Source organism: Miscanthus floridulus, chromosome 6 (genome assembly GCF_019320115.1).
Source record: "Miscanthus floridulus cultivar M001 chromosome 6, ASM1932011v1, whole genome shotgun sequence".
Taxonomy (NCBI): Eukaryota; Viridiplantae; Streptophyta; class Magnoliopsida; order Poales; family Poaceae; genus Miscanthus; species Miscanthus floridulus.
The window spans coordinates 69485825-69507633 of NC_089585.1; the positions used below are offsets into that span (position 1 = coordinate 69485825).

The following is a 21809-nucleotide window of genomic DNA, read 5'->3' on the forward strand; positions in this document are numbered from 1 at the left end:
CACATAAAAATTCATTTAAATGATAGAAAATACCAAACAAGTTCCAAAATTTTTGAAACTCCTCCAAAACAACACATATGTAGGCTATTGCTTGTTAAAAAAGTTTCAGAGTTTGAAAGGTATTTTCCTAAGATAGCATCACAACGATCATTTTCTATGTAAGCGGGTGCGCGAGCTCAATGTAAGCCAGGTGTGCGAGTTAGGTGGGGGTCACTTCTTTTTTGCGACAGACAGATTGACGGTACACCTCTTTTTAGCAACAGACAGTTCAACGTTAAATATGATTACCTATAGCGACAGACAATGGGTCGTTAAATAAGGAATTAGCGACAGATCATCTCTGAGTTCTCTTTAGCGTCAGATCATTCATCGATAAATATAATTTTTAGTGTCGTGTCTGGCGGTGATATAGTGTTGTGGTGTTATGGTGTAGTGGTAGGTGCATGGTGACCGTGAGGTAGGTGACCAGGTTGACGGCGATGTCCATGTGTGGCAGAACCTCCTAAGTTATAGGGCCCACATGCACCTGTCACTGTCCGACGACCTTTGACATTTATGCATATGTTTCCAATAACTTAAAAAGACTGTCGAGTGTCCTTGGGGAACCCCGAATCATCCACGATTGCTGAGCAGGATCACGTTACAGAGTCATTGCAATATTACAACATTTATTCAAATATCAAAACCAGAGTAAAAACAGCGGAAGTCTTACGATAACATAGTTTACAAACCAGTTGTTTCAAACCTTACAAACTAAGTTCGATGATTATTACAAACCATAGTAGTAGTGGAGTGGCATAATTAATATAGACATATCACACAAAATAAACATCCTGCCCAAGGATCACACATTTACTTCTCATCGTCAGAACGAACGATAGTCATGCAGCACGATCCAAAACAGATTTGCTCATGAAGCTCACCTGCAACAAGGGGTCAATGAACCCTGAGTACAAAAGTACTCAACAAGACTTATCCGAAATATTAACTGATGAACTCAGTAACGCAGGCTCAGGGATTCAAGGTATAGCTTTAACAATGATCAAAGTTCTTTTGCGTAAAAGCTCTTTTAACAACATTCTTTATATATAAAACTTCTCAAGAATTATATACAAAGCTGACACGATCCGCACTGAGATCATGAAACTTCATATCCAACACCTTTACAAGCCTTATTCAACTTCCGGTTATTAATTCTACGATGATGAATAGTGAGTTGAGTCTCCATAACCGAGGAGCAACGATGATTCGAACCGATTAAGCCCAGCTGGGGATTCCAGACCACACGACATATGCAGGTCCCCGACTCATATATATCAACCTACCTTTGGATCCTCTAAAACAAGAATGGGTCCGCACCACCCGAGAACACAGTACTCCACCATTCCAGCCCATGGCCACGTGGGTACACACTATTCCCGCCATCTCTCCACTCCTAGTGCGCGAGTAGCCATTCTCGTAATAGAATTTCCAAGTTCAGGCTTACCGGAGTATGTGGTTAGTACTACAAATTCTCACCTCATACAATTCAACAACAGACGTGCCTTAATCGACACAGGCGGAAAGAACCCGCTCACAAGACCTCCATGTCTTGTGGCTCACACACACCGAGTCCGCCCAGTCTAGATTTATTACTCCACATTCCCATATCACATGCTAACAATATTGACCAATGTCCCATTTAAAACTTGCAGGTGGCAGGGGGTCACCCGACTTTCATCGTTCTACGCATAGCTAAGCAAAACTAGGCATATACGAGTTTAAAACTGGTAATATGGTAAATATGGAATAACAAGGGTGATAATGCACCAATTAGGCTCTTACTTAACTCCTAACCACTTAATGCAGTAACGGAAAGTAAAAACGAAATTAATTTGTAAAACACAAGGTAGGGTTGTATGCATCCGGGGCTTGCCTTCGTTGACGAAAAAGTCCGGTTCCTGCGACGTTACACAAGGATTCGATCCGACCTCAACAGACGGACTAACTTCTTCCATGACTTGATTAACTACCACGTGTTCACCTTCGTTCACTACACGTAGTAACAATGACATGTTCAACATGATGCGGAATACTAAATATGATGCTCGATGATGGATACAAAAATTAACAATTTGAATACAACTTTCCTTCGCGGTATAGTTGCAAGTCAAACAAACTAAATCTTTATCGTAACACATACATCAATTGCCAAGGATCATTATCAACTAATGACCTGAGGTCATCACTCAATCCAAAAGTCCAAACAAAAACCTAAATCATTAAAGGTTACTATTTGCTTTTATGAATTAATTATTTAATTCAAAATTATGAAATAAATCAACTTATTCTAATTGAGCTCAAAATTTTAGTACATGTTCATTACATGTTAACTAAGTGGCAAAACAAATTTCATAATTTTTGGATAAATAAATAAGCCTAGAAAAATCATGGAAATCCATTTATGAATTAATTGAGCAATTTTTACCACATTTAAAAATTATTGAAAAACATTATTTCATATTTTTCTTAAATACTATACATCACAGAGAAGTCACACAAAAATTTTCATAATTTTTGGAGCTTTAAATAAATCTATACAAAAATAACAAAAACAGATACTATTCAATCAAATCTGAAAATAGAAAAAAAATTCCATTTGAACGCTGCCCCACCTGTCATCTTCTACCTCGCGCTTTGACTACGGCGATGATGGCACTGACCGGCGATATCTCGCTGCCGGTGAGTCCAACGGCGACGGCCAAGGTACCTACACCCTCCCCGAGACTAGGCGCATCCATTTTGAGCACAAGCCTTACTAAATATGGACTGGACCGAGCACTACGTCGGCCATGGCGGCCACGACGGCGCGGCTACGCTACACCGACGAAATGAAGCTGAAAACGGTGAAACAGAGGGCATGGGAAGGTCCAGTAGCTCACCACGAACACGTTGGAGCAAAGAACGAGACCGGATAAGCTTCGGTGACACGGGTCGACGTTGACAGCGGTCACGGCGGAGCGATCTTCGACGACGGCGATGCTCCGGTAGCGTAGCGCGCTGGCCACGGCGACGCGGGCTCGACGGCGGGGCTGCCGGCCGTGGAGAAGAAACACGACGAGCGGTGGTTCCCAGCGAAATTAAGCTGAATTGATGAGTTGGCTGAGCGCGTAAGGCTAAAGCGGAGCTGGGACTAGCTTATCAGCGACGGTGGAGCACGACAACGACGGCACGGGCTCGCCAGAGTGGAGCAGCGGCGACGGGAAAACAGAGCAAGGGAGAAGGGCAACGACGATGGCGGCTCAAGCTTAAAAGGATGGCCAGGAAGCTCAAGGAAGCCACGACGAAGCCTTCAGCGCGCCAATGCGACGCCCAGACGGCCACGCGCGTGACTGGAAGCAAGCCGAAGCTCGCCGACGGTGTAGCGCAAGCGGTGAACACTGTTCATCGAAATTACAAGTTTGCCATTCGCCAAAATTCACAAATTACTCCCAAATTTTCATAACAACTCAAAAATCTCCAAAAATAAAAGTTGTTCAAAATCAAAAGTTCTACAACTTTGCTTTTATAACCATTTCCTAATTCGGTCTAGATTTTGAAATAAACTTTTGAATTCAAATAGGGAAATTTAATGAATTACGCCTTTTTGAATTACTCAAAATTTTTCTAAACAACTTGAAAAACTCCAAAAATAAACTTTGTATAACTTGCCAAGCTCTACACTTTTGCTTTTGGGCCCAACCCCAAAATATGCTTAGATTTTGAAATGGATTTTCAGGGTAGGGTTTAAATGTTGAAAAGCGGGGTTTTCTGGAAAAAATTCAAAATCCAAACAAATATTGAACTTGAGTCAAACAATACAATTCAACATTCATTACACAATTGTAAACTTGTTTTAGTAAATGTACATTAAAGTTTTCACCAAATGCCAAATGCTTTGCAATGCATATGATGACATGTCAGATTTTAATATTTAAACACCCGATGTGTTACAATCCTTCCCCCTAAAAGAAATCTCGCCCCGAGATTCAAAGCCATAGGGTAAGTAATGGAAAAGGAAATGTGTCAGTCCAAAAACATCCAAAACTTGCCTATAAAACAGCTGAGGTTCCTTTACAAAACACAACTTGTAGCAACCGAGCACAACTAACACTACTCTATTCTATATTGACGCTAGAAACTCTGAAAACTTTTCTAACAAGTAATCTTCTGATTCCCATGTAGCTTCCTCTTCTGAATGTTAATTCCATTGTATTTTATAGAACTTGATTGTTCGTCTTCGAGTAACACGATCTTTCTGATCTAACACTCGGATAGGATATTCGGAATAAGTTAAATCCGGTTCTAGTTCCACTCCTTCAACTTCAACATTCTGTTCAGGCACTCGGAGACACTTCTTCAATTGAGAAACATGGAACACATCATGCACAACTGCAAGATGTTCAGGTAATTTCAAGCGATATGCCACTTTTCCATACCTCTCCAAAATTTGATATGGTCCAATGTATTGGGGTGCCAACTTTCCTTTAACACCAAAACGGTTAACTCCATTCATTGGTGATACTTTCAGATATACAAAATCTCCTTTGTTGAATACCAATGGTCTCCATCGTCTATCTGCATAACTCTTTTGGCGGAACTGAGCTATCTTTAAATTACTCTGTATTTGTCTAACCTTGTCTTCTGTTTCTTTCACAAGGTCAACTCCAAAGAATCTTCTTTCTCCAGGCTCAGACCAACTCAATGATGTTCTACACCTACGACCATAGAGTGCTTCAAATGGAGCCATTCTAATGCTTTCCTGATAACTATTGTTGTATGAGAACTCGGCCAAAGGTAAGCATTCGTCCCACTTATTGGAATAGTTAAGGACACAACACCTTAACATATCTTCAAGTACTTGATTAATCCTTTTAGTCTGTCCATCAGTATGCGGATGATAAGCTATACTATACAGAAGTTTGGTACTCAATGAAGAATGCAATTGTTTCCAAAAGTTGGAGACAAACTGTGTACCCCTATCTGACACAATAGTCTTGGGTACTCCATGGAGACTCATGATTCTTGCTAAATACATCTTGGCATATTGGATCGTAGGATATATTGTCTTGACTGGAAGAAAATGTGCTGACTTAGTGAGTCGATCTACAATAACCCATACTGAGTCAAATCCCTTTGATGTCTTGGGTAGACCAACAATAAAGTCCATACTTATGTCCTCCCACTTCCAAGATAGAATAGGTAATGGTTGTAACTCACCAGCAGACCTCAAATGTATAGCTTTCACCTTTTGACAAGTATCACACTTTGCTATGTATCTAGCAATCTCTATTTTCATTTTAGTCCACCAGAATCTTTGCTTCAAGTCATGGTACATCTTGTTACTTCCCGAATGGATTGATAACCTAGTAGCATGCGCCTCATCTAGAATTGACTGTCGCAACTCAGGAACTTTTGGTACCACCAGGCAATCCTTGAACCACAACACATCTTCATTGTCAATACTAAAGCATTCCGCTTTTCCATTCTTGACTCTTTCCTTAATATGGGCTATACCCTTGTTTTCCTTCTGAGCAGCAATAACTTGATCTCGAATAGTGGCTTCAACAATTATGTTGGTCAAACTTCCTTGTTGAATTACTTCTACATTCAACTTTTCCATTTCTTGACATAAATTCAAACCTATTGTTCTCACTGTCAGACAATTGCAATAACTTTTGCGACCGAGGGCATCTGCAACCATATTTGCTTTACCAGGGTGATAATGTACTTCCAAATCATAATCCTTAATCAGTTCTAACCATCTTCTTTGTCGCATGTTCAACTCTGACTGAGTAAAGATATACTTTAAGCTCTTGTGGTCTATATACATATGATACGTATTACCAAGCAGGTAATACCGCCAAATCTTCAGAGCATGAACCACAACTGCTAACTCCAAATCATGAGTCGGATAGTGTTCTTCATGTTGCTTAAGTTGCCGGGACGCATAAGCAATGACTCGGCCTTCTTGCATCAACACACATCCAATACCAATACCTGAAGCATCACAATAAACATCAAACGGCTTCTCGATGTCAGGTTGGGCTAATACTGGTGCAGTGGTTAACAGTCTCTTGTCTGGAAAGCCTCCTCACAATCTGATGACCAGACAAACTTAACTTGGTTCTTCAACAATTCAGTTATGGACTTTGATATTTTTGAGAAATCTGGAATAAACCGACGATAATACCCCGCCAAACCTAGAAAACTCTGAACTTGATGAACTGTGGTTGGCGGTTTCCAATCAAGCACATCCTTCACTTTGCTTGGATCAACTGCAACTCCTTCGGCTGACAAGACATGTCCAAGAAATTGCACTTCCTTAAGCCAAAAATCACACTTGTTGAACTTGGCATATAGTTGATGTTCTCTCAAGCGGGTCAGAACAATTCTGAGATGTTCCGCATGTTCTTTCTTATTCTTGGAATATACTAAAATGTCATCTATAAACACCACTACAAACTTGTCTAGCTCAGGCATGAATATTGAGTTCATTAGATACATGAAATGAGCTGGAGCATTTGTCGAACCAAAAGACATTACCAAGTATTCATATAATCCATATCTTATGGTAAATGCCGTTTTGGGAATATCTTCAGGCTTTATCTTGATTTGGTGATATCCTGACCTCAAATCTATCTTGGAGAAAACTTTAGCTCCGGCCAATTGATCAAAAAGCAGATCTATCCGAGGTAATGGATACTTATTCTTGATGGTCACTTCATTCAATGGACGATAGTCAACACATAACCTCAAAGTCTCATCTTTCTTTTTCACAAAAATTGCCGGACATCCCCAAGGTGAAGAACTAGGTTGGATAAACCCTTTCTCAATCAATTCTTGTAACTGAGTCTTCAACTCAGCCAATTCCTTAGGTGGCATCCTATAAGCTCTCCGAGAAATCGGAGCTGTTCCAGGTTGTAACTCTATATTAAACTGTACATCCCTATCAGGTGGTAGACCGGGTAAATCTTTAGGAAACACATCCGGAAATTCACACACTACCGAAATATCTCTAATCTCTTTGACAGCAGTTGCACAAATCTTGCTCACTGATCTTCTTAGGGTTGGAAGTTGGATAAGAAGTTGAGAATTACTATCAGGCAAACTCACTCTTAAGGTCCTATTCAAAGCATCTATAATAGCCTTATGCTGATACATCCAATTCATTCCCAAGATTACATCTATATCCTGATCCTTAAGGATAATCATGGTAGTGGGAAAAATATGCCCACCCAGGTTTATGGGTACCTGGTATACCATTTCCTTAGTACATAGACGTCCCCCGGGCGACTGTATAAAGAAACTTTCCTTTGTTGCCCCAATTGAAATTTCATGCTTCTCGACAAATGTTCTATTGATGAATGAATGCGATGCGCCAGAATCAAAAAGTATAACTGCAGGGTGATTGGCAACAAGAAACATACCCATCATCACTGGCTCCCCTTCTGGAATTTCTCTAGCTTGAATATAGAACACCCGTCCTGTCTTCCTCTCATCTTTGCCCTTCTGAGCATTCTGATTGGGGTTCTTGTTTGGTGCCTGACCCTGTTGTTGATTAGCAGGGGCCTTCTGATAATTTTGATTAGCCTACCTAGGATATGGACATTCCCTAGAGAAATGACTAGTCCTTCCACAATTATAGCATGGATAGTTGTGACCCTGGGATGTTGGAGCATTGCCACCAGGAGTATTGGTTGATTGTGAACTCGGATAGGTTATAGCAGGACGGACATTTGACTGTTGCCTGGCTTGGAACTACGGCGGATGATAAGGAGGACGATTATGATGTACTGGATGATAAATCACCCTCTGCCTCTTTGGATTTCCCCCAAAAGATCTAGACGGCACACTCTTTTTCTTTTTGAGCTCCTTATGCTGCTGATACTTTGATTCTGAAGCAATTGCAATATTTACTGCCTCATGGTAAGTGACATTGGTGCAAGTGGTCATCATAGTCTGCAACTTGGTATTCAGGCCTCTCATAAACCACCTCTTCTTCTTGGCATCAGTATTGGCATGTTCGGATGCATATTGGGACAGATGATTAAATCTTCCCACATACTGCATCACGCTTTGATCTCCTTGTTTCAAAGCAAGGAATTCATCTAGCTTCATAGCCATCACTCCTTCAAGGATATAATGGGCTCTAAAGGCTGTACGGAACTCAGCCCAAGTTATTGGAATGCCAGCTGGTTGCATAGCCACTAAGTTTGCCCACCAAGCACTTGCTGCTCCTCTAAGTTGTTGGGCGGCAAACGTAGGTTTCTGATACTTCATGCATGGGATAAGGTCAAATTTCTGTTCCATGGTTCAAAGCCAGTCATCAGCCTCTAATGGTTCATCTGCCTTGGTGAACACCGGGGGTCTTGTGTCTGTGAAATCAACATATGTAGCCTCCTGTCGGTTATGGTGGCGTCCACGGTTTCCGTACATCTGATTCTGATTACTCTGAGCCATCTCATGAAGCAAATGAGAATTTTCAGCTGTCACATTGACAAGTGCAGTTATAGCATCAGCTAAATTGGTTGAAACTGGTGGCGGATCTGGAATACCGTCCTCATCTTGTGAAGTTCCCGGAATAAACGAACCCCGTGTACGACGCATCTGCTCATAACAAACCAAACTTTATTCACATGTCTTTATTGAATTGTACCAAAGCTTACTCTAGACACCTTACATAGAGTTTACTAATGTACAAACAAACCCACGAGTACGAAAATAGAACTACATAACTTAAACTAAAGCTACTATTATACAACTCTACTCTTTTCCTCAATTTCTTCAAACTTTAGGCTCGATATCCATTCCGGAATTATTACCGCCTTCATCATCACTTTCATCGATCATTACTAATTCTTCAGGATCTTCTTCTTCTTCCTCTCCCGATTCATCATCATCGGCAAGGATGACACCGGGGTCCATGGCATCAGCTTGAGGCTCATGATTCAGATTTAGTAGATTGCTAAGCCTATGAACCTCCTCATGTAGATACGTATTATGTTCTTCTAAATCTTCTACATAGAATTCTAGCTCATGAGTTCTGGCTCTAGCTACATTTTCCCTGTGCCAAGCTTCATTTCTTCCTTCCACCGTACGAACTAACATGCTTTCACAGTTCCTATGCGCGGTGGTGAGCTGCCTCAATTGACCCTGTAATTCTCCTATTTGTATAACATCCAAAGTCCTATCTCTCGTAGATTGTGCTAACTCTATAGAAACCCTCAGTATCTCTGCCTGGGGATCAGGCCTAGAGCTGCTACTGCTAGCACCATCATTTCTAGAGGCAAGTTGGTGACGAGGAACTCCTTTGGGTCCGGTGGACTTACGGGGCGTCATCTTGGCACGAGCCATACTGTAGGAAGCCAATTTAATCCAAGTAAGATCATTTGATCAAAATCCAAAAAGTAGCTAAGATGGATTACATTCCTCAAACCAGACTCACTACTTAACTCCAGACTAAGAGGTGAAGGAAGTAACAAGTGAATTATTCATGATGCATGCATCGTTCTTACGAACAAAAACATCAAAGTTTATAATGCACATAAACAACATCTATTTTTATATAGGGCATAGTATAATTACTACTCCACCACACAAAAACCTTTTTAATCCAATAGGGAATGGTGAGAAAGAAATAAGATAAGTCAGAAGCAATTTGGACCAAATTAACAAGTTAAATTTAGTCATCCAAATCATTTTGAAGTTTTTGTAAAACAATACAACAAAAACCTTGTAACAATCGCTCTGATAACATTCTGTGGCAGAACCTCCTAAGTTATAGGGCCCACATGCACCTGTCACTGTCCGACGACCTTTGACATTTATGCATATGTTTCCAATAACTTAAAAAGACTGTCGGGTGTCCTTAGGGAACCCCGAATCATCCACGATTTCTGAGCAGGATCACGTTACAGAGTCATTACAGTATTACAACATTTATTCAAATATCAAAACTAGAGTAAAAACAGCAGAAGTCTTACGATAACATAGTTTACAAACCAGTTGTTTCAAACCTTACAAACTAAGTTCGATGATTATTACAAACCATAGCAGTAGTGGAGTGGCATAATTAATATAGACATATCACACAAAATAAACATCCTGCCCAAGGATCACACATTTACTTCTCATCGTCAGAACGAACGATAGTCATTCAGCACGATCCAAAACAGATCTGCTCATGAAGCTCACCTACAACAAGGGGTCAACGAACCCTGAGTACAAAAGTACTCAACAAGACTTATCCGAAATATTAATTGATAAACTCAGTAATGCAGGCTCAGGGATTCAAGGTATAGCTTTAACAATGATCAAAGTTCTTTTGCGTAAAAGCTCTTTTAACAACATTCTTTATATAGAAAACTTCTCAAGAATTATATACAAAACTGACACGATCCGCACTGAGATCATGAAACTTCATATCCAACACCTTTACAAGCCTTATTCAAGTTTCGGTTATTAATTCTATGATGATGAACAGTGAGTTGAGTCTCCATAACCGAGGAGCAACGACGATTCGAACCGATTAAGCCTAGTTGGGGATTCCAGACCACACGACATATGCAGGTCCCCGACTCACATATATCAACCTACCCTCGGATCCTCTAAAACAAGAACGGGTCCGCGCCACCCGAGAACACAGTACTCCACCATTCCAGCCTATGGCCACGTGGGTACACGCTATTCCCGCCATCTCTCCACTCCCAGTGCGCGAGTAGCCATTCTCGTAATAGAATTTCCAAGTTCAGGCTTACCGGAGTATGTGGTTAGTACTACAAATTCTCACCTCATACAATTCAACAACGGACGTGCCTTAATCGACACAGGCAGAAAGAACCCGCTCACAAGACCTCCATGTCTTGTGGCTCACACACACCGAGTCCGCCCGGTCTAGATTTATTACTCCACATTCCCATATCACATGCTAACAATATTGACCAATGTCCCATTTAAAACTTGCAGGTGGCAGGGGGTCACCCGACTTTCATCGTTCTACGCATAGCTAAGCAAAACTAGGCATATACGAGTTTAAAACTGGTAATATGGTAAATATGGAATAACAAGGGTGGTAATGCACCAATTAGGCTCTTACTTAACTCCTAACCACTTAATGCAGTAACGGAAAGCAAAAGCGAAACTAATTTGTAAAACACAAGGTAGGGTTGTATGCATCCGGGGCTTGCCTTCGTTGATGAAAAAGTCTGGTTCCTGCGACGTTACACAAGGATTCGATCCGACCTCAACAGACGGACTAACTTCTTCCACGACTTGATTAACTACCACGTGTTCACCTTCGTTCACTACACGTAGTAACAATGACATGTTCAACATGATGCGGAATACTAAATATGATGCTCGATGATGGATACAAAAATTAACAATTTGAATACAACTTTCCTTCGCGGTACAGTTGCAAGTCAAACAAACTAAATCTTTATCGTAACACATACATCAATTGCCAAGGATCATTATCAACTAATGACCCGAGGTCATCACTCAATCCAAAAGTCCAAACAAAAACCTAAATCATTAAAGGTTACTATTTGCTTTTATGAATTAATTATTTAATTCAAAATTATGAAATAAATCAACTTATTCTAATTGAGCTCAAAATTTTAGTACATGTTCATTACATGTTAACTAAGTAGCAAAACAAATTTCATAATTTTTGGATAAATAAATAAGCCTAGAAAAATCATGGAAATCCATTTATGAATTAATTGAGCAATTTTTACCACATTTAAAATTACTGAAAAACATTATTTCATATTTTCTTAAATACTATACATCACAGAGAAGTCACACAAAAATTTTCATAATTTTTGGAGCTTTAAATAAATCTATACAAAAATAACAAAAACAGATACTATTTAATCAAATCTGAAAATAGAAAAAAAAATTCCATTTGAACGCTGAGTCACTGACATGGTGACCCCACCTGTCATCTTCTACCTCGCGCTTTGACTACGGCGATGATGGCGCTGACCGGCGATATCTCGCCGCCGGTGAGTCCAACGGCGATGGCCAAGGTACCTACACCCTCCCCGAGACTAGGCGCATCCATTTTGAGCACAAGCCTTACTAAATATGGACTGGACCGAGCACTACGTCGGCCATGGCGGCCACGACGGCGCGGCTACGCTACGTCGGCGAAATGAAGCCGAAAACGGTGAAACAGAGGGCATGGAAAGGTCCAGTAGCTCACCACGAACACGTTGGAGCAAAGAACGAGACCGGATAAGCTTCGGTGACACGGGTCGACGTTGACAGCGGTCACGGCGGAGCGATCTTCGACGACGGCGATGCTCCGGTAGCGTAGCGCGCTGGCCACGGCGACGCGGGCTCGACGGCGGGGCTGCCGGCCGTGGAGAAGAAACACGACGAGCGGTGGTTCCCAGCGAAATTAAGCTGAATTGATGGGTTGGCTGAGCGCGTAAGGCTAAAGCGGAGCTGGGACTAGCTTATCAGCGATGGTGGAGCACGACAACGACGGCACGGGCTCGCCGGAGTGGAGCAGCGGCGACGGGAAAACAGAGCAAGGGAGAAGGGCAACGACGATGGCGGCTCAGGCTTAAAAGGATGGCCAGGAAGCTCAAGGAAGCCACGACGAAGCCTTCAGCGCGCCAACGCGACGCCCAGACGGCCACGCGCGCGACTGGAAGCAAGCCGAAGCTCGCCGGCGGTGTAGCGCAAGCGGTGAACACTGTTCATCGAAATTACAAGTTTGCCATTCGCCAAAATTCACAAATTACTCCCAAATTTTCATAGCAACTCAAAAATCTCAAAAAAAAAAGTTGTTCAAAATCAAAAGTTCTACAACTTTGCTTTTATAACCATTTCCTAATTCGGTCTAGATTTTGAAATGAACTTTTGAATTCAAATAGGGAAATTTAACGAATTACGCATTTTTGAATTACTCAAAATTTTTCTAAACAACTTGAAAAACTCCAAAAATAAACTTTGTATAACTTGCCAAGCTCTACACTTTTACTTTTGGGCCCAACCCCAAAATATGCTTAGATTTTGAAATGGATTTTCAGGGTAGGGTTTAAATGTTGAAAAGCAGGGTTTTCTGGAAAAAATTCAAAATCCAAACAAATATTGAACTTGAGTCAAACAATACAATTCAACATTCATTACACAATTGTAAACTTGTTTTAGTAAATGTACATCAAAGTTTTCACCAAATGCCAAATGCTTTGCAATGCATATGATGACATGTCAGATTTTAATATTTAAACACCCGAGGTGTTACACCATGGTGGAGAGGTGCTCGCACAGCTCGATCCTGAGGGCCAGCGCCGCCGCCACCCAGCCGCCCCGTGCTGGACTTGTCCGCCCGGCAGCCCTGTAGTCGACGGCGTCCTGCACCAGGTTGCCTCCGCCGTCGCTGGTGCCCCATGCTGCCCTCTCCTTCACCTTCTTCCCGTCCTAATCAAATTAAGCATTAAGGCACCCAAGCACACAGAGCAACATGGTGCATCAGCCATCAGCAGATTCAGCATTGCATGCATATATGTGCAAGTACTGTCCATGTCCTAACTGTCACTACCAAATGAGGTATCATCATTTTGCTAAGCTGCAAAACTATATATGAATGAACTACAGAATGCAAATATATATGCACAGCTAAGCTTATTAGAAAATTAGCCCTACGAACCATTGGTTTGAACTGATTATTCCTGGACGAATTATATATATTAGCAAGAGTGTTGTGCTGACTGCCGAGCGATCGAGCAGAAGAGGACACAGCACAAGGCTTGCTATGCTATGGCTCTGCAGCTAGCTGGAGGCTGGAGCGATCGAATGCTGATGAGCTTGCTGGACGACCTGCAAATTGGTGCCTCCTTTGATAGGCACGGAGATCAGGAGACGCGCATACGACCGTCGACCGACCGATCAGCTGATCATGGAGAGGAGGAGATCGGCCTAGCGAAAGGGACCTGCACCAGCTGACTGTCTGCCCTGGATCTTTCGCCTCCCAAATTGTGGGGCAGTCTCGATCTCGATACAATAATTAATGTTATACATTTACTAGGAGAGAACAGACTTTTGATCCTCGGTTAAAATGGGTTCTAGTCCCGGCATTTTTTGCGTCCGGGACTAGAGAGACCTTTAGTCCCGATTGGTGGCTCCAACCGAGACTAAAGGTCCCTAGCCCAACGGCTACTGCGCCAGACAGAGGTGGCAGAGACCTTTAGTCCCGGTTGGAACCACCAACCGGGACTAAAGGTAGACTTTTACTCCCGGTTGGTGGACTCCAACCGAGAGTAAAGGTCTACTCCCGGTCCGTGGCTGCGCCAGGGGTTGTAAAGTTACCTTTAGTCCCGGTTGAAGCCACCAATCAAGACTAAAGGTCCCCTCTTTATATTCTGGCCGTCTCCTTCTTACTCCCCAAGCCCGAGCTCAGCACATTTTGAAGCTCACTGCACTAGTGTTCTTGCTTCCTCCCTCCATTGTTCCTCCATCCATTCTTCGATTTCTTCGATTCCTCCGTCGATTCTTCAGTTGTAAAGGTTACTAATCTCATACTCTCATTTTTCATCATTAGCTTATCTCATATTGTTCACTATATATATATTGTTTTTATGGTGTTTTTTTTATTTGTAAACAATTTGAGCTCAAAATAACTTATAGTTTGCATATTTGGATGAAGAAAGGTTAAAGTAGGTATTTAAAATTAGTATTCACTTTTTATTTCTAGCATGCATAGCACACTTCATTGTTTAGAGATATAGATAATTTTATAGTTTCTTAATTTTATTTGTTTATAAAATAAGAAATTTATAGTGTATTAAAAATGAGTATAGAGAGTAGATGGCAACTGCTTCCAGGTCCTCGGCCTCTCATGGGTTTCTAAAGCGACTTAGGTCGGGCCTCCCTCTCATTCCATGTGGCAAGTGTCGTGATGAGACGAAGATTGTGATGGAGTACCGAGTGAAGAAGGAGGGTTCCAACAAGGGTCGTATCTTCTACAAGTGTCCGGATCGCAATGTGAGTTATTTTATCGTATTTTATGATTATGGTTAGTTTATACCTATTTTCATGATGGTTGTGATTAAAGTTCTAATTTTTTATTTTAATTTCAGTGGGATGGCAGTGGACGATGTTCAAGCTTCTACTGGGAGGAAGAGTATGTTGAACTCGTGCAAAAATATCTTGCACAACAGGCAGATACAGTGGCTAATGAGGCAGTGATCCAGCCAAAGAAGCCCAAAGATGTTGCACAATCGGGGGTCTGTCTGTTTTAGTTGAGATTGGTCGCGAAATCCTTGTGCTCCTAAAATGTATTTTAGCTTTAGTTCTTTTAGTGGTAGTTGGGATTGTCTACATTATAGCGATGCTTTCATAAATTTGTACATTTTGTAGGTGGCACGCATGTTGTATAAATAATTAATTATGATCTAGGTTTTAATATGGTATTTATGTCATGTAATGTAGATGAGCTGACATTGGATGTACCATGCTGATCGCCGCTCCCAAGAGTTCATTGACGGCATGCATTCTTTGTTACGTGCAGGCCGAGGCAAATAAACACGACGGTTTCATGTGTTGTCCATGTGCCATATGTAAGAATACGGTAGAATATCCTTGCTCAAGGACTCTTCATTCACACTTGTTCAAGTCGGGTTTCATAGCCAAACTATATTTGTGGACGAAGCACGGAGAAACCGGCGTTGTAATGGAAGAAGGTGAAGAAGAACAATGGGACGATAATGATATTATTCTCGATGGTGCGTACTTCAATGATACTGCAATGGGAGAAGCTGAAGAAGAGGTAGCCGCAGAAGATGAGCCTGCTGATGATCTTTGTCAGGTCATTCGTGACGCACAAAGAGAATGTGAAAGTGAAAAGGAGAAGATCAAGTTCGAGCAGATGCTAGAAGATCACAAGAAATTATTGTACCCAACTTGTGATGCAGGGCAGAAAAAGTTGGGAACCACACTAGAATTGCTGCAATGGAAGGCAAAGAATGATGTATCTGACAAGGGATTTGGAGAGTTACTAAAAATCCAAAAGAAGATGCTTCCGAAGGACAATGAATTGCCCGCCACTACCTACGAAGAAAAACAAGTTGTCTATCCTATGGGGCTAGAAATCGAGAAGATACATGCATGTCCTAATGACTGCATCCTCTACCGTGGCAAAGAGTACGAGAAATTGGATGCATGTCCTGGTATGCCATGCATCGCGGTATAAGATCAGGCGAGATGACCATGGTGATGTTGAGGGCGAACGTCCGCGGAAGAAAATCTCTACCAAGGTTATGTGGTATGCTCCTATAATACCACGCTTGAAACGTCTGTTCAGAAACAAAGAACATGCAAAATTGTTGCGATGGCACAAAGAAGATCGTAAGGTAGACAATATGTTGAGACACCCTGCTGATGGGTCCCAGTGGAGAGCAATCGACAGAGAATTTCCTGGAGTTTGCAAATGACGCAAGAAACTTAAGGTTTGCTTTAAGTACAGATGGTATCAATCCTTTTGGAGAGCAGAACAGTAGTCATAGCACTTGGCCTGTTACTCTAAGTATCTACAACCTTCCTCCTTGGTTATGCATGAAGCGGAAGTTCATTATGATGCCTGTGCTCATCCAAGGCCCGAAGCAACCTGGCAATGACATCGATGTGTACCTGAGACCACTTATTGACGAACTTCTCATTTTGTGGAATAAAGAAGGTGTACATGTGTGGGATGAGTACAAACCGGAACACTTTGATCTGCGAGCATTGTTGTTCGTAACAATCAATGATTGGCCTGCTCTAAGTAATCTTTTAGGACAGTCAAATAAGGGATATAATGCATGCACACACTGCTTCGGTGATATTAGAGGTGTATTCTTGAAAAAATGTCGAAAGGTCGTGTACCTTGGCCATCGTCGATTTCTTCCTGTAAATCACCCCGTAAGAAAGAAAGGCAAGCATTTTAAAGGGAAGGTAGACCACCTGACCAAGCCTCGCAACCGAATCGGTGAGGATGTACTCGATATGGTCAATGATGTGAAAGTCGTCTTTGGAAAAGGACATGGCAGCCAACCTGTTCCGAACGACGCTAACGGTCACGCACCCATGTGGAAGAAGAAGTCCATATTTTGGGACCTACCCTATTGGCAAGTCCTAGAGGTCCGTAGCTCGATCGATGTGATGCACCTAACGAAGAATCTTTGTGTGAACCTGCTAGGCTTCATGGGTGTGTATGGAAAGCCTAAGGACACATTTGAAGCACGACAGGACCTGCGTTGTTTGAGAGACAGAGACAACCTGCATCCAGAGAAGATAGATGATGGACGCCATTACTTACGTCCTACTAGCTACACTCTAAGCAAAGAGGAGAAGGAAATCATGTTTGAATGCTTAAACAACATCAAGGTACCATCTGGATTCTCCTCGAATATAAAGGGTATTATAAATGTGTCAGAGAAGAAATTCTGTAACTTAAAGTCCCATGACTGTCACGTTCTCATGATGCAATTACTTCCAGTTGCATTAAGAGGAATTCTACCTCCAAATGTACGTCTAGCCACCTGTGAAGCTATGTGCATTCCTCAATGCAATTTCTCAGAAGGCAATTGATCCAACTGATCTAGCTAAACTATAGAATGATGTGGTTCAATGTCTCATCAGCTTTGAGTTGGTGTTCCCTCCTTCCTTCTTTGATATCATGACACACCTCCTAGTTCACCTAGTCAAGGAGATTTTCATTCTCGGTCCTGTGTTCCTACACAACATGTTCCCCTTAGAGAGATTCATGGGAGTTCTGAAGAAATATGTTCACAACCGTGCTTGCCTAGAAGGAAGCATCGGCAAGGGCTATGGAACAGAAGAGGTCATTGAGTTCTGTGTTGACTTTATTCCCGACCTTGACTTGATTGGTGTTCCTGAATCGAGACATGAGGGGAGACTAAGCGGAAAGGGGACACTAGGGAGGAAAACATATATTGGTATGGAGGATGATTATTTCAATAAAGCGCACTATACAGTTCTATAGAACTCCTCTTTGGTAGATCCGTATATTGAGACACGTAAGGATCTCTTACGATCCGAGTTTCCAGGGAAGACTGAAGCTTGGATTACGCGTAAGCACATGGAAACTTTCGGCGGTTGGTTGCGAAAAAAATGTCAAGGTGATGAGAGCATCCATGAGCAACTGTATTTATTGGCTATGCAACCATCATGGCATATCGTCACATACAAAGGGTATGAGATAAATGGGAACATATTCTACACAGTAGCCCAAGATAAAAGAAGTACCAACCAAAACAGTGGTGTCCGCATAGATGCCACAGACCCAAATGGGAATAAGCAGACATATTATGGCCGCATAGATGAAATATGGGAACTAGAATATGCACCTACTTTGAAGATCCCATTGTTCAAGTGCCAATGGGTCAAGGTGACCGGAGGCAGGGTAACAGTAGACAACGAGTATGGAATGACAATAGTAGACCTTAGTAATATTGGGTACAAAGACGAACCATTCGTCCTTACCAAGGATGTGAATCAGGTGTTCTATGTCAATGATATGTCTACCAAACCAAAAAGAGAGAAAAATGATAATGACTCAACCAAAGAGCCAAAGCGCCACATAGTTCTTTTAGGGAAAAGAGTCATCGTGGGAATTGAGGACAAGTTGGACATGTGAGAAGATTATGAAAAGAATGACCGAATTCCTGCCCTTCAAAGTGAACAAAGACCCTAGCATCTTGGTAAATGATGAGGACACTCCATGGTTATGACGCGATCATAACCAAGGGACATACGTAAAGAAGAAGTTCACTGCTATGCCCACTTGATGATATAGTGATTTAATGTAGTGTGTGTTTGAGATATTATGTAATAATTATAAATTCAGATGTTTATTATGTCGTGTTTCAAATTAAATCAATGTTTGATTTGGTGGGATTTCTCTCTCAAAAAGTTAAATTAGGATATTGAGTGATGAAAAATTAAAATATTAATGTTAAAATGATGTGAAAACAAATTTCCTATCCAAAACCAATAGTTTTAATAATTTTAATTAAACACTATATTTTTGCATTAACGAAATAATAAATATTAGTTACATTATGTTTTATAATTATAACAAAAAATAAAAAAGTTAGGTTATAGATTTTTTCTATGTGCAATAAAGAAAAAGCAAAATCCATATTTTTAACAAAATAATTTTATGCCTTTTATTTAATTTACTATGTATTTAACAAGACTATTGCATTTTCTATTAAAAAAATTTGCTCAAAACAGGCGGGTAATGAAACTGCAGCCCACCTTTACTCCCGGGTGGGAAGCCCACCCGGGAGTAAAGGTGGGCTGCAGTTTCGTGGCCCGCCAAAAAAACCTTTACTCCCGGTGCGTATTACCAACCGAGAGTAAAGGTAAACCTTTGCTCCTGGTGCAGTGTTACCAACCAGGAGTAAAGGTATACCTTTACTCTCGGTTGGTAACACACACTCGGAGTAAAGGACCTTTACTCTCGGTGGGGGGCTGGCACCGGGAGTAAAGGGGTGTGGCATATATATGGCAGTGCCCAAACCCCTCGTCGCCCCATCTTCTTCTTCCTTGCGTTGTCGATCTTTGCCGCCGCGCGCGCCATCGCTGATTCCTCTCCCCCGCTGCGCCCACGCCACCCTGGCCTGCCACACTGAGGACGCCGCCGCCACCCCGCCCGACTGCCGGTCGTCGCCACCGCCTCACGCGCGTCCACGGTCCTCGCGTGAGCGTTCGCCGCGCCGCTGCCGCCGCGACCCCGTCGATCTGCCTCCGCATTCGTGAGGTGAGTTCTCTTAGCTTTCTCTCTCCTAGTGCCTAGGGTTTCGCCATTCAGCGGCCAGTCGTAGTATTGGCATGGCGGGGTCGCATGGCCGTGGCGAGGATGATGGCACGGTGCTGTGGCTTGCTCGTGGCTATGGAGTTTCACGGCCTGAGAATGGGGGGATGGCTGACGTGCGGTGGCATGCGAGCTGAAGGAGAGCAGAGGAAAACGAGTAGAGGATTGACGGTGATGTTGTGCAATTTTTATTTTTATTTTTTTGCAAAACATGTAATTGAGAAATTGCCTGGCCATTTTGTGGCGTTTTATTATGCATTATACCTTGACTGGACCGGCCATCCCAAAATTGTATGCCTATTTTCATGTCATCTTATTATGCATTTTACTTTGACTGGTTGTTCATAAAATGTTCTCAAATAGTAAATCAAGGCAATTGAATTGCTTTTCAAAGTAGAGTTTGCAATGCTATATATTGACGTTTGTACTGTGTTTTGCAAAAAGAAAAAAAACATGTGGACATGCATGCATGATATATAATATACTCCTTTTGATCATAGATATAAAATTGTATTTTGGCCTGGTTGACAAAATTTAAACTTTGACTATCTCACAAAAGAATGCTTATTGACAAGTCAAGTACTCGGTGCACTGTATATGGAGAATGCTAAATTAAGAATGTTTTTTGATGGACTTCTTCACATATGAATTTTTTGTTCACATGTATGAAAGGATGTCCACATGAAAAATGTGCGCTAATCTCATGTATTCCATTCTAATGCAGAACTATTGGAGCTGCTAGGAGTAGAGACCACAATAGAAGGGATATCAAGGCCCCAACATCGCCGCCCACTCTACTACGCCAACCACCGCCCTGGCCCACTCTGCGCCGACGTCGAGACCACGCCGCTCGTCTTGTCCGTACGTCCTTGTCCTCGATCGCGATCCATATGTTTTCATCATTTGTATTCATATGCATGTATATATACGTCGTGGAGCACCGCCGCCCTCGTTCGCCCATGCATTTCTATATATATGGCGGAGCACCGCCGCCCTCGTTCGCCCTAGGGTTTAGGGTTTATACGGTGGAGCACCGCCGTCCTCGTTCGCCCTAGGGTTTAGGGTTTATACGGTGGAGCACCGCCGCCCTCGTTCGCCCTAGGGTTTAGGGTCTATACGGCGGAGCACCGCCGCCCTCGTTCGCCCTAGGGTTTAGGGTTTATACGGTGGAGCACCACCGCCCTCGTTCACACATGTGTACAAACATATATACGGCAGAGCAGAGCACCGCCACTCTCGTCACACTGCCCTCTCTTGCGGCCTAGTCGATTAACATTTGTATTATCATTATCGTTAACGCTAAACAATCACACTAGGGCGAATTGCGTCGGTGACTAGGGCGAATTGCGTCGGTGATGTCACCGACGTGGTTCACCCTAGTCACCGATGCAATTCGCCCTCGTCCATTTATGTATAGCCCTAATTCACCCTAGTACCGACACAGTTCACCCTAGTGTGGTGAATTTTATCCGTGACCGAGGGGCAAGATTTAATAATGCATATTGTTCGTAGATTTTACGCATGTAAGCAAAGATTTGACGTACTATATATTGGTTTTGTTTTTTGAAGCTAGATGGCTGACCCAAGAAACATGGATGAGGAGGAGTTGATGATGAATTTGATTAACACTGGCACTCAAGTTGCCAGCGATGATGGTGCTAAAAATAACAGTGCAAGAGGATGTAGATGACGGGAGTCAGTACTTAGCTCTTGAACAAAATGAGCAACAAGATATTGGCCAAGTATATATTTTTTATTATTAGCTATATATATTATCATATGTCTTATGTGTGCTCATGACATTAAAAATAATGTTTATGTTTTGTAGCTCTCTGGATCGACATCAACAACTACAACAAAGAATAAAAATGTTCGAGGTCCCAAAAAGCCATTAGAGGGCCGCTTCATCATCTCGGAGTTCAATATGGATACAGGCGAACCGGGGGGGGGGGGCAAA

The 21809-nt window shown here is 42.1% G+C and overlaps 1 pseudogene; it reads right to left on the reverse strand.

Moving 5' to 3' along the window:
* LOC136460664 (protein NRT1/ PTR FAMILY 6.2-like) overlaps nt 1-21809 on the reverse strand; it is a 36852-nt pseudogene that overhangs the window by 7325 nt on the left and 7718 nt on the right.